The 12,981-nt window shown below is 45.5% G+C and overlaps 1 protein-coding gene across 2 annotated transcripts in view; it reads right to left on the bottom strand.

The window, feature by feature from the left end:
* LOC144479918 (proprotein convertase subtilisin/kexin type 7-like) overlaps positions 1–12,981 on the bottom strand; it is a 306,250-nt gene that overhangs the window by 292,943 nt on the left and 326 nt on the right. The window lies entirely within an intron of this gene.

The raw sequence follows: 12,981 nt of genomic DNA, 5'->3' as shown, positions 1-12,981 counted from the left end.
GAGGAAACCAGAGCACCCAGAGGAAACCCACGCAGACATGTGAAGAACGTGCAAACTCCAAACAGACAGGGGCCGAAGCCAGGAATTGAACCCGGGTCCCTGGCGCTGTAAAGCAGCAGTGCTAACCCGCTGTGGCATGCGCTGCCCGAGAGGGTGATGGAAACGGATTGCCTCACATCCTTTAAAAAGTACCTGGATGAGTACTTGGCATGCCATAACATTCAAGACAACGCGTCAAGTGCTGTTAAATGGGATTAGGTAGGTAGTTCAGGTGTTTCTCACGTGTCGGTGCAGACTCGAGGGGCCGAACGATCTCTCCTTGCACTGTGAGATTCTGTGATTATAGTCACAAACACTAAAAATATCAGATTGGCCAAGATCTTATTGAATGGCGGAGCAGGCTCGAGGGGCCGAATGGCCTACTCCTGCTCCGAATTCATATCTATGTTCGTGAATAATACTTTACACCTCAGATACTGCCAGTAACCAGGCAGAATCTAGACTTACCCGATTAAAAAGCCACTGCTTGTAGGCCAGACCGGGTAAGGACGGCAGATTTCCTTCCCTAAAAAGACATTAATGAACCAGATAGGTTTTTACAACAATTGACAATGCTTTCACGGTCAACAGTAGATTCTTAATTCCAGATTTTTGTTGAATTCGAATTACACCATCCACTGTGGTGGGATTTGAACCCAGGTCCCCAGAGCATTACCCTGGGTCTCTGGATTACTAGTCCAATGATAATAACACTGCAACACTGCCTCCCCTTCTCAGCAAAAAAAATTGGACAGAATTATGGAGAGTGCTTTCCCCCAGAACATTGGTTAAGTTCTATTTTATTTTATTCAAGCCAGGTTTTCTATTTAGACCAATGTTCTGGGGAAAATCATGCTCCATACCCTTTTTTTGCTGAGAAGGGGAGGCAGTGTTGCAGTGTTATTATCATTGGACTAGTAACCCAGAGACCCAGGGCAATGGCCTGGGGACCCGGGTTCAAATCCCACCACAGTGGATGGTGAAATTCGAATTCAACAAAAATCTGGAATTAAGAATCTACTGATGACCGTGAAAGCATTGTCAATTGTTGTAAAAACCCATCTGGTTCACTAATGTCCCCTTTAGGGAAGGAAATCTGCCGTCCTTACCCGGTCTGGCCTACACGTGACTCCAGACCCCCACGGCAATGCTCTTAAATGCCCTCTGAAATGGCCTAGCGAGCCACTCAGTTCAAGGGATGGGCAACAAATACTGGCCTTGCCAGCGATGCCCACATCCCATGAATTAATTAAAATAAAGAAAAACAGTGGTCATTTGCAAAACGTCTATGACCATGGTCACTGGCATGGTCAGTGAATAAGTGACATTCCATTTTGAATCCAGGATTTTTAGTGGTGTTTTGAGGCATGCATTCCACAATTTAACTTGTTTTCCCTTTAAAACTTGTGGCCTTGACCAAATTTCTTGAAGTTTTCAGGCACGAAAGTGGCCAAAGGATGGGGGAAAATATTGGATCGGAAGATACTGAAAGCTGCACAACATGAAACCAAAACGCCTCTTCAAAAAACACCAAACACAAATATTATCTCCCTTTCACCTTGTCAGCAATGTTCATTCCCATTTCCACAAAGAAACACAAACACACAATCCTCCCTTTGACAGCCTTTCCCCCAGAATTCAGGGATAGTGCCACACTCCACCTTTTGTCTGCAGTTCTGCAGCAATTTTACCACTGCCGTCATGCACAACAAACCTGCAGACATCTCTACTTAAGCCAGCCTCAGTTCTCTGGTGTATCAACAGGACGAAGCATCTCTTCAAACAAGCAAAAAATAATCTCTCCATTACTTGTGGCAGCTTCATTTCCACTGATGCTCATTTGTTGACACTGTGGATTTTTTTCTTAAGGACCGCCCTGGATTAAAAATCTAGAGGATTTGCAATATTCCCATTCCACTTATCGCCCCCATGTCCTCATGGAGAGATGATGTGGAGATCCCAGCGTTGGACTGGGGTAAACACAGTAAGACTTTTAACAACACCAGGTTAAAGTCCAACAGGTTTATTTGGTAGCAAATGCCATTAGCTTTCGGAGCACTGCTCCTTCGTCAGATGGAGTGGATATCTGCTCCCTCCAGTGCAGATATCCACTCCATGTGACAAAGGAGCAGCGCTCTGAAAGCTAATGGCATTTGCTACCAAATAAACCTGTTGGACTTTAACCTGGTGTTGTTAAAACTCTTACTCATGGAGAGAGACAGAGACAGACAACCTACACTCGGGCTTGTCAATGGCACTCCGATCAGTTCTCCACAGTGCAGTGCTGGTCACACTTTAGGTTATACAACACAGCAGAGCAAAAACCCAAGGGGCACAGTTTTACATCTCTAAGCAATTTCTCCCATTACGTCCTAGAAAGGTATCGTAGGAACTCAGGCCAGTTGAAAAATGCTTCAGAGCCGTCAGAAGGCCCGGAGATGTTCACTGGAGTAGATGTCTATCCATGGATAGGTCATTGGAGAGCCCTGCAAGTTTTCAGCTCTTTTGGTGTCATGGGAATGAAATTGAGGCAGTTTCTCTTCCAGCAGGGCAATATATTCTGCTCGATCACACAGAAAATGAGGTACCCAAGTCTCACGCTTGTTCTGAAGGCAGCTATTATTTTATTCAGTCAAAGGACATTGGCATTGTTGACAAGGACAGCATTTGGGAAGGTGATGGTGAGCTGCCGCACTCGCCCCAAGATCAGAAAATCCCGCCCAAGATCAACAGACCTTTGCACGGTCCTGCCCAGCCCGCTACGATTCCCGTGGCGGACGGGACGGGAAAATCCCGCCCAATTTCTCCCCATCATTTAACAGAGAGCACTTTGTTACTCTACCACTGATCAGAATCACCTCCCTGGATGGGTCCAGCTCCAACAACACTCAAGAAGCTCAACGCCATCCAGGACAGAGCAACCCGCTTGACTGGCATCACATCCACCACCTTCAACATTCACTCCGTTCACCAGCTGCGCACAGTGGCAGCAACTCGCCAAGACTCCTTCAACAGCACCGTTCAAACCCCCAACTGTCTGGAAGGACAAGGATAGCAAACACAAGGGGACACAACCACCTGCAATTTCTCTTTCTAAGCCCCACACCATCCTGACTTGGAAATATATCGCCGTTCCGTCACTGTCGCTGGGTCAAAATCCTGGAACCTACACCACAGGGACTGCAGTGGTTCAAGAGGGTGGCTCACCACCACTTTCTTGAGGACTATTAGGGATGGGTAAGAAAAATGTTGGTTTAGTAGGCGACACCCACACCAATTAAAAAGAATATCCCAGACTAACTGTCGCTCGGGTTGAGGATCTCATGCACTGAGGTTCTCCCCCAGGTAGAGATTGAGAATTCACCAGGGAGGGACGAAGCAGAAACAAAACAAAGAGCTTGTGCTCTGTAATTGTTGTGCATTACACAGATACACTTTACACATGGGCCGCCTACAAAACAACATAACTCAATGGCCTACACTTATCCGTGGATTTCCTTGGAGGTTTCAATAAACAAAGAACAATACAGCACAGGAACAGGCCCTTCGGCCCTCCAAGCCTGCGCCGCTCCCTGGTCCAAACTAGACCATTCTTTTGTATCCCTCCATTCCCACTCCGTTCATGTGGCTATTTAGATAAGTCTTAAACGTTCCCAGTGTGCCCGCCTCCACCACCTTGCCTGGCAGCGCATTCCAGGCCCCCACCACCCTCTGTGTAAAATACATCCTTCTGACATCCGTGTTAAACCTCCCCCCCTCACCTTGAACCTATGACCCTCGTGAACGTCACCATCGACCTGGGAAAAATCTTCCCACCGTTCACCCTATCTATGCCTTTCATAATTTTATACACCTCTATTAGGTCACCCCTCACCCTCCGTCTTTCCAGTGAGAACAACCCCAGTTTACCCAATCTCTCCTCATAACTAAGCCCCTCCATACCAGGCAACATTCTGGTAAACCTCCTCTGCACTCTCTCTAAAGCCTCCACGTCCTTCTGGTAGTGTGGAATGTTAATTTTAAGAAAGCCAACATCCCAGGAGATTGAAATGATAACATTCTCAATCAGAGCTGGTCAATAGCTGGCATAATTACCCTCCTTAAAAACCTCAAAGAACTGCTTGTTTAGATTAGCAGATTGCGGAGCAGGGGAATCATAGAATCCCTACAGTGCAGAAGCAGGCCATTCGGCCCATCGAGTCTGCACCCACCACAATCCCACCCAGGCCCCATTCCCATAAACCTAGCTAGTCCCCCTGACACTAAGGGTGAATTCAGCATGGCCAATCCACCTAACCCGCACATCTTTGGACTGTGGGAGGAAACCGGAGCACCCGGAGGAAACCCACGCAGACACGGGGAGAATGTGCAAACTCCACACAGACAGTAACCCAAACCAGGAATTGAACCCGGGTCCCTGGTGCTGTGAGGCAGCAGTGCTAACCACTGTGGCACCGTGCCGTAGGAGGCCTCATGAGGACTGACTTGGATCATGGCTGTGCTGAAAACATCTCCAAATTAGTGGATACTTATTGCTATTCGAATGCAGGGGGGAAAAAAAAACAGGGTTTCACCCAAGCCACATTATTGTAGATTATGTGAAGAGAAAAAGATTGGAGAAGACAAATGTAGGTCCCCTATAGTCAGAAACAGGGGAATCTATAATGGGGAACAAAGAAATGGCTGACCAACTAAATACATACTTTGCTTCTGTCTTCACAATGGAGGACACAAATAACACACCAGAAATGTTGGGGAACACAGGGTTTAGCGGGAGGGAGGAACTGAAGGAAATCAGTTTTGGTAGGCAAATGGTGTTAGGAGAAATTGATGGTATTGAAGACCGATAAATCCCCATGGCCCTGTTGACCCACATGTTAAAGGACGAGGACCTAGAAATAGTGGATACATTGATGGTTATCTTCAGAGACTGGAACAGTTCCTACAGATTGGAATAGAGGCGCTGTGAGGCAGCAGTGCTAACCACTGTGGCACCGTGCCGTAGGAGGCCTCATGAGGACTGACTTAGATCATGGCTGTACTGAAGACATCTCCAAATTAGTGGATACTTATTGCTATTCGAATGCAGGGAAAAAAAAAACAGGGTTTCACCCAACCCACATTATTGTAGATTATGTGAAGAGAAAAAGATTGGAGAAGACAAATGTAGGTCCCCTATAGTCAGAAACAGGGGAAGTAGAGAGAAAACAAGGAAGTATAGACCAGTCAGCCTGATGTCGGTAGTGGAGAAAATGCTAGATTAAATAACAGGGCACTTGATAAAGAGTGGCAGGATCAGTCAGTCAGTATAGATTTACAAAAGGAAAATCATGCTTGACAAATCTACTGAAATTCTTTGAGATGAAACTAGTGGAGTTGACAAGGGGTGGGGTGGAGTTGGGGGAGGGGGGGGCGGGGGAGGGCAGTGGATCTGGTTTATTTGGACTTTCAGAAGGCTTTCGACAAAGTCCCACATAACAGACGAGCGTGTAAAATTAAAGCACATGGGGATTTCGATTTGATTTATTATTGTCACATGTATTAACATAGTGAAAAGTATTGTTTCTTGCGCGCTATACAGACAAAACATACCGTTCACAGAGAAGGAAACGAGAGAGTGCAGAAAGTAGTGTTACAGTCATAGCTAGGGTGTAGGGAAAGATCAGCTTAATGCAAGGCAAGTCCATTCAAAAGTCTGACAGGATTGGGGGGCAGTGTATTGAGATCGATAGAAAACTGGTTGGCAGACAGGAAACAAAAGAGTCGGAATAAACGGGTCTTTTTCCGAGTGGCAGGCAGTGGGACACCACAATATATATTAATAGTTTAGATGAGGAAACTTAATGTAATATCTCCAAATTTGCAGATGATACAAAGTTGGATGGGTGAATGCAGAGATGCTTCACTGTTATTTGGACAGGCTGAGTAGGTGGGTAAACACAGTAAGAAGTTTAACAACACCAGGTTAAAGTCCAACAGGTCTATTTGGTAGCAAAAGCCACACAGGTGGGTAAATGCATGGCAGATGCAGTATAATGTGGATAAATGTGAAGTTATCCACTTTAGTAGAAAACACAGAAAGGCAGATTATCTAAATGGCTATTGATTGAGAGGGGGGAATGTGCAACCAGACCTGGGTGTCCTCATACACCAGTCACTGAAGGTAAGCATGCAGGTGCAGCAGATGGTAAAGGTGGCAAATGGTATGTTGGCCTTCATAACGAGAGGATTGAATACACAAGAACTAGGAGTAGGAGTAGGCCCTTCGAGTCTGCTCCTCCATTCAATATAATCACGGCTGATCTCATCTCAGCCTCAACTCCACTATCCTGCCCATTCTCCATAACTCTTCAACCCATTACTAATTAAAAATCTGTCTCTCTCCTCCTCAAATTTACTCAATGTCTCGGCATCCACCGCACTCTGCGGTAGCGAATTCCACAGATTCACAACCCTTTGAGAGAAGCAGCTTCTCCTCATCTCTGTTTGAAATCAGCTGCAACCCCTTACACTAAAACTACGGCCTCTTGTTCTAGATTGCCCCACAAGGGGAAGCAGTGTCTGCGTGGGTTTCCTCCGGGTGCTCCGGTTTCCTCCCACAGTCCGAAAGACCTGCTGGTTAGGTGTATTGGCCGTGTTCAATTCTCCCTCAGGTGTACCCGAACAGGCGCCGGTGTGTGGCGACTAGGGGATTTTCACAGTAACTTCATTGCAGTGTTAACGTAAGCCTACTTGTGACATTGATAAATAAATAATAAAATAAATAATAATAATCTGCTCCATGTCTACTTTGTCGGTATCTTTTATCAGCTTATATACTTCAATTAGATTTCCCCTCATTTTTCTAAATTCGAGAGAGTATAGGCCTAAATTGCTCAAACATTCAGCTCTGGAATCAATCGAGTGAATCTTCTCTGAACTGCCTCTAATGGCACATCCTTCCTCAAATAAGGGAATCAAAACTGTACGCAGTAGTCCAGGTGCAGTCTCAACAGTGCCTTGTATAGTTGCAGCAACATTTCCTTTCTTGTACAGTCGCTTACTTTAGGGTGGCACAGTGGTTGGCACTGCTGTCTCACAGCACCAGGGACCCGGGTTCGACTCCCAGCTTGGGTCACTGTCTGTGCGGAGTTTGCATGTTCTCCCTGTGTCTGCGTAGGTTTCCTCTGGTTTCCTCCCACAGTCCGAAAGACGTGTCGTTAGGTGCATTGGCCATGCTAAAAATTCTCCCTCAGTGTACCCGAACAGGCGGTGGAGTGTGGCAACTCGGGGATTTTCACACTAGCTTCATTGCAGTGTTAATGTAAGCCTACTTGTGACACTAATAAATAAACTTTAAAACTACGCTATTCCTTTAGCCATAAATGCCAAAATTCCCTTCGCTTTCCTTATTATCTGCTGTACCTGCATACCAGTTTTCTGCAACTCAAGCATGAGGACATCCAGATCCCTCTGAACTGAAGCATCCTGAATTCTGTCCCCATTTAGATAATAATTTGCCTTTCCATTTTTTCTGACCAAAATGGATGACCTCACGCATATCCATGTTAAACTCCATCTGCCACATTTTGGCCCACTCATCTAACATATCAATATCTAAATTTCTTATTTCCTCATTGCAACTTATTATCCCACCTATTTTAGTGCCATCTGCAAATTTGGTTATAGTACTTTCTATCCCTATACCCAAGTCATCAATATAGTTTGTAAATAGCTGGGGCCTGAGGACTGAACCCTGTGGCACCCCACTGGTTACATCTTGCCAACCAGAGTACAGCAGCACAGTGGCACAGTGGTTAGCACTGCTACCTCACAGCGCCAGGGACTCAGGTTCAATTCCGGCCTCAGGTCACTGTCTCTGTGGAGTTTGCACGTTCTCCCCGTGGGTTTATCCGGGTGCTCTGGTTTCCTCCCACAGTAAGAAGTTTAACAACACCAGGTTAAAGTCCAACAGGTTTATTTGGTAGCAAAAGCCACACAAGCTTTCGGAGCCTTAAGCCCCTTCTTCAGGTGAAGCTCACCTGAAGCTCACCTGAAGAAGGGGCTTAAGGCTCCGAAAGCTTGTGTGGCTTTTGCTACCAAATAAACCTGTTGGACTTTAACCTGGTGTTGTTAAACTTCTTACTGTGTTTACCCCAGTCCAACGCCGGCATCTCCACATCATTCCTCCCACAGTCCAAAGATGTGCAGCTAACATGGATTGGCCATGCTAAATTGCCCCTTAGTGTCCCAAGTTGTGTAGGTTAGGGGGATTAGTGGGGTAAATAGGTTACAGGGATAGGGCATTGGATGGGCATGGGTACGGTGCTCCATCAGAGAGTTGGTACAGACTCGATGGGCTGTAGGGATTCAATGATTTTATGTTTCGCTGCAGTTATACAGGGCCTTGATGAGACCACACCTGAAAAACTGTGCGCAGTTTTGCTCTTCTTATATAAGGAAGGATGTTCTTATTATTGAGGGAGTGCAGTGAAGATTTACCAGACTGATTCCTAGAATGGCAAGACTGACATCTGAGGAGAGATCGAGTGGTTAGGACTCTGAGACGAGAAGGAATTTCTTCACCCAGGGAGTGGTCAGTCTGTGGAATTCGCTACCACAGAATGTCGTTGAGGCGAAAACATTGAATGTTTTTAAGAAGCAGTTAGATTTAGCACTTGGGGCTGAAGGGCTCAAAGGATATGGGAGGAAAAGTGGGAACAGGTTACTGAGTTGGATGATCAGCCATGATCATAACAAGTGGTGGAGCAGGTTTGAATTGCCAAATGGCCTACATCTGCTCCTATTTTCCACGTTTCTATGTCAAAATGCAAGCACACTAGAGCTTTGGAGTCAAGCGTTTAGAGTATGATGGAAAATAATTTGAGCATCAATTGTCTGAAAATAAAAGTGAAATGTTATAAAAACCAGATAGAGATGCTGCTATTAAGAACTTATAAAATGAGTAGTTACTGCCCTCATGACCTGGTGAGCTTATTTACTAAGCAGCTGAGCCCGACAAGCTAAGAAGGTTGAAAGTTCAATCACTAAACTATGCTGGATTAGTTAGATCTGGCCGGGACGGTGTTACATAAAATCAGAATGATTACAGCACAGAAGGTGGTCATTTAGCCCAATGTATCCATGCTGGTTCTCTGTAAGGACGACTCAGCTAGTCCCACGCCCATGACCTGGTTCATTTTCTCACGCCAGATAATTATCCTGGAAAAGCTACGACTGAATCGGATTCCACCACGTCTCAGGCAATCCATTCCGGATCCTAGCCCTTCGCTGCTTTTCCCGTTTCTAACCTTAGGTTCTTTTGCCATCCTACTTGCATTGGTGCCTTCTGGCTCTCAATTCTTCTACCAACAGGACAGTTTCTCTCTATCTACTCTGTCCTGACCCTCTTATGATCCTGAGCACCTCGATCAAATCTCCTCTCAACCCTCCCTGCTCTAGCCCTGGCTTCATCAATGATGATGTGGAGATGCCAGTGTTGGACTGGGGTAAACACAGTAAGAAGTCTGACAACACCAGGTTCATCAATGATGGCCAGCACAGATACGATGGGCCAAAGGGCCTCTTTCGGTGCTGTAAAACTCTACGAAACTAATCTGTCCACATAAATGTCAATACTACAAACGCTGGGTTAATGATGGGAGAAAACCACCAACATCAATCTCTAGCAATTCTCACTGGAAACAGTGTGTTGGGCGAGAATGGAATCGAGATGATGGTGCTGTCTCAATGATAGAATACCCTGTTTAACGCTCCCCATCGATCACGCACTTCACTATCGACTTGAGCAAGAAGGTGACCAGAGAGTAACTAATGCCTACTGAATCAAACCACACCAGGGTGCCAAGTCCTCTGGCAGATGAAGGAAGCAAATTGACAATGTTTAAAGAAACACAAGGACATTAAAAAAATAAATTAAATTTATATAGCATCTTTCACAACCTCATCATGTCCCAAAGGGCTTTACAGCCAATGAAATACTTCAGAAAAAGATGCCATGTTGAGAAACACAGTCAGTGACTTACACGGCAAAGATCTGATAAACAGCAATTAAATACATAACCAGATAGTATGTTTAATGATGCTCGTTGAGGCATAAATATTGGCCAGGACATGAAAGGTAACTCTCCTGCTCTTCTTTCAATCTAAGAGGAGTGACTTGATGCCTCAACAAGAGCAGCACGGCAGCACAGTGGTTAGCACTGCTGCCTCACAGCGCAAGGGACCTGGGTTCGATTCCAGCCTCAGGTGACTGTGTGGAGTTTGCACGTTCTCACCCTGTCTGCGTGGGTTTCCTCCCACACTCCAAAGATGTGCAGGTTCGGTGGACTGGCCATGCTAAATTGCCCCTTAGTGTCCAAAGATGTGCAGGTTAGGTGGACTGGCCATGCTAAATTGTGCCTTAGTGTCCAAAGATGTGCAGGTTAGGGGGATTAAATGTGTGGGATTACAGGGGTGGAGTGGAGGTGGGCCTGGGTGAGGTGCTCTGACAGAGAGTTGGTGCAGACTCAATGGGCCAAATGGTCTCCTTCTGCACCATAAGGAATTCTATGATTCTATGCATAGGACATCACCTTCAATAGTGCAGTGCGGAGGTGCATTGAACCGTCAGCCTAGATTAGGTGGTCAAGCCTCCAGAATGGGACTTGAATCCACAAGGACAAAGAAAAAAAGTTTGGAGAATGCAAACTTAAAACAATCACATTGTCTTGTTCTGCTGTCCACTGGCTCTAGAAGCTGTTCCATTACAAAGATGGATGACAAAATTCTGTTCAAAAAAAAACACAGCAGAACATGGAACATAGAAGGCGAACTGACACAGAGCACAATCCAGAGATCAAGGTGGTATGGATGGAGTTTGCCAGATAAGAGATTAATGGCTTGTAAACGTTCATTTAAAAATTCAAATGCGGCTTGCCAGAGGGGCAAGCTAGTAGGGATGGAAATACCTGCAAAAAAAGTGTTAATATGCACCACAAAACTATGTGTCACTGCCGTTTAGGGAAGTGAAACAAGCATTGTGTTGTAGAGATGTAACCAAAAGAAAGAAAAAGAGAGAGGGGATCACGTAGAAAGCTAATGCAAATTCGACCACACTTAGCACAAGAACTTATCAACTTCTTCAAATGTATTTTTGCAACAACAGCTTGTATAGCACATTTAATGGAACAAAACATCCCTGCTTCACTGGAGTGTAATCAAACAAGCATGGCACTGATCCACACAAGGAGATATTAAGGCAGATGGTCAAAATTTTGATCAGAAGAAGTTTTCAAGAAACCACATTAAAAAATGGAAAGTGAGTTGGAGAGGCAGGGAGTTTCACAGTGACACAGTGGTTAGCACTGCTGTCTCACAGCGCCTACCACAGTTGTCTCACAGTGGCCCGGGTCCGATTCTCGGCTTGAGCCACTGTCTATGCGGAGTTTGCACGGTCTCCCCGTGTCTGCGTGGGTTTCCTCCGGGGTGCTCCAGTTTCCTCCCACAGTCCGAAAGATGTGCTGGTTAGGTGCGTTGGCCACGCTAAATTCTCCCTCAGTGTACCCGAACAGGTGCCGGAGTGTGGCGCGACTCGGGGAATTTCACAGTGACTTCATCGCTGTGTTAATGTAAGCCTACTTGTGACTAAATAATAAAGAAAAAAAGGATGTGGGGAGACACATTGTCAGGACATAACAGAGGTTATGTTACTCAAAAACAACATGTACGCAGTGCCTTTAATATAATAAAACATCCTAAGATGCCTCAAAACGGAACATTATAACCAAAATATGACACTGAGCGACAAAAAGGGGACATTAGGTCAAATGACCAAAAGCTTGGTAACAGAGGTAGATTGTAAGGAGGGAAGGAAGATGGAGATGCTTAGGGTGGGAATTCCAAAGCTTGGGGCCCAGGCAGCTGAAGACATGACTGCCAATGGTGAAGCAATTAGAATTCTGGCTCAAGAGGTCAAAGACCTTCTAAAACCACTGTAGTTAATAGCACAAGAGTTGCAAATCATTTAACCCGGCATCTGTTAATTCTTTTAGTTTCCTGCAAATTTTTGCATCAAAATTTTTTTTTTAAACAAGTACAGGTTGGAGAGAATCCACAGGATCATTTCATGCAAAATGGATGTATTCAAATTTAGCCAAATTCACTGAACTTTCCAACCAGGTAGTGTCCCGGTGTACTGCAGTGTAATAACTGGTGCTTGAGAGCGAGTGCTCTCCTGGTCCAACGAGGGTGGGAAAGTAAAGCAACACAGGATTATAAAAAGAAAACAGACTTACTGACAGTCAGAACAGTTTAGAGTTTATTTCTTAGTCACAAGTAAGGCTTATGTTAACACTGCAATGAAGTTACTGTGAAATTCCCCTAGTCGCCACACTCCGGTGCCTGTTCGGGTCAATGCACCTAACCAGCATGTCTTTCCGGATGTGGGAGGAAACCGGAGCACCTGGAGGAAACCCACGCAGACACGGGGAGAACGTGCAAACTCCACACAAACAGTGACCCAAGCCGGGAATCAAACCCAAGTCCCTGGCACTGTGGAGCAGCAGTGCTAACCACTGTGCCACTGCTTTGTTACAGCAGCAAAGTAGAAATGTGAACAGTTCAAAATTTGCTCTCTGATAAAAGAGTGACAGTCAAGGAGTAGGTGGTGGTCTGAATTATCTACTTCATGAGCAAGGGGGAGAGAAGATTGGGCAAAACAAAATACAGAAATCATGAATAGCTATTATTGCCATTTAAATCTTAGTACGAATTGTACTTCCACAATGCAGTCATCCGTATGCCATGTACTGACCTCCCCAAACATTAAAAAGTCACAAGGCTGTACAATTACAGCTTCCCACATGTCACGCACCAGCAACTGTGTCCCTTCAATGGCATGAGGCAAGTCTGACCCTCAGTCACGGTCCAGGTGAGCCGGACCTCGGTTGGAAACTTTCCAGC

Source organism: Mustelus asterias, chromosome 27, assembly GCF_964213995.1.
Source record: "Mustelus asterias chromosome 27, sMusAst1.hap1.1, whole genome shotgun sequence".
Classification (NCBI taxonomy): Eukaryota; Metazoa; Chordata; class Chondrichthyes; order Carcharhiniformes; family Triakidae; genus Mustelus; species Mustelus asterias.
This window is presented reverse-complemented; position numbering and strand designations above follow the sequence as displayed.